The following is a 930-nucleotide window of genomic DNA, read 5'->3' as shown; positions in this document are numbered from 1 at the left end:
GATATATCCCCATCCTAATCAAAGGAATCCAAATTGTAAAAATTGTCAAGATTGCTATAAAACTTAATAAATTGGGAATGGAAACTTACAAAAACTGGCCTCAATTTCCAGGCCAGATCCACTATACAGCTTCAGAGAGGAGATCTGTCTTTGGGAGGCTTGGTGTATACCTTAGAGGCTCACTCAGCATCCAGAAACCGTCCATACAAAACAACATAGTGACTACGTAGCACAGCACCACATCTACTCGACAAGCCCATGTAACGATAGCCTGGCAAGCAACTGAGCAGTCCAGATCTAGCTTGAAGCTCATTTTCTCTTGTGTGTCTGTATGTCCATATCTTATCATTGTGTCTCTTTAATATTGCCAGAGTCAAGAGGTGTGACCATTAACAATGATTGCTAAGACTGTCGCTCTCACCTGCACAAACTGAGTACATACAGTAGTGACATGTACAGGAAAATAGACATGGTTAATACAAATATCTGAGAGAACGTGTTAGCTAAATGGCATTAGATAGAATTAGTCTTTGAGTCTATAAATATTTTATAAAAATTTAAGTAATAATATAAGCAAGATGAACAGAGATGACACTATGATTCTGGTTGTATAGACTGCTTGACATATAAAAATACATGGCATTAACGCAGATTTTTTTTAAGAGCTTTATTTAATTCCCAGTTATTTGATTCTATTAGTCTCTGAGTCATTTAAGGAAACTCCATTCATGAATCATTCACATCCTTTAAAAAAAAAACTTTCCTCCTTTTCTTGTAAATCACTCATTTTAAAAATCCTGATTGTAGTTCTCTTTTTTAAAATCCTGATTATTTCCAAAGGTCCTGAGTTCAATTCCCAGCCACCACATGGTGGCTCACATCCTCTATAATGAGATTTGGTGCCCTCTTCTGGCCTGCAGGTGCACTTGT

This window comes from Acomys russatus, chromosome 6 (genome assembly GCF_903995435.1).
Source record: "Acomys russatus chromosome 6, mAcoRus1.1, whole genome shotgun sequence".
Taxonomy (NCBI): Eukaryota; Metazoa; Chordata; class Mammalia; order Rodentia; family Muridae; genus Acomys; species Acomys russatus.
The sequence above is the reverse complement of the archived record's forward strand: the minus strand, read 5'-3'. Positions refer to the sequence as shown.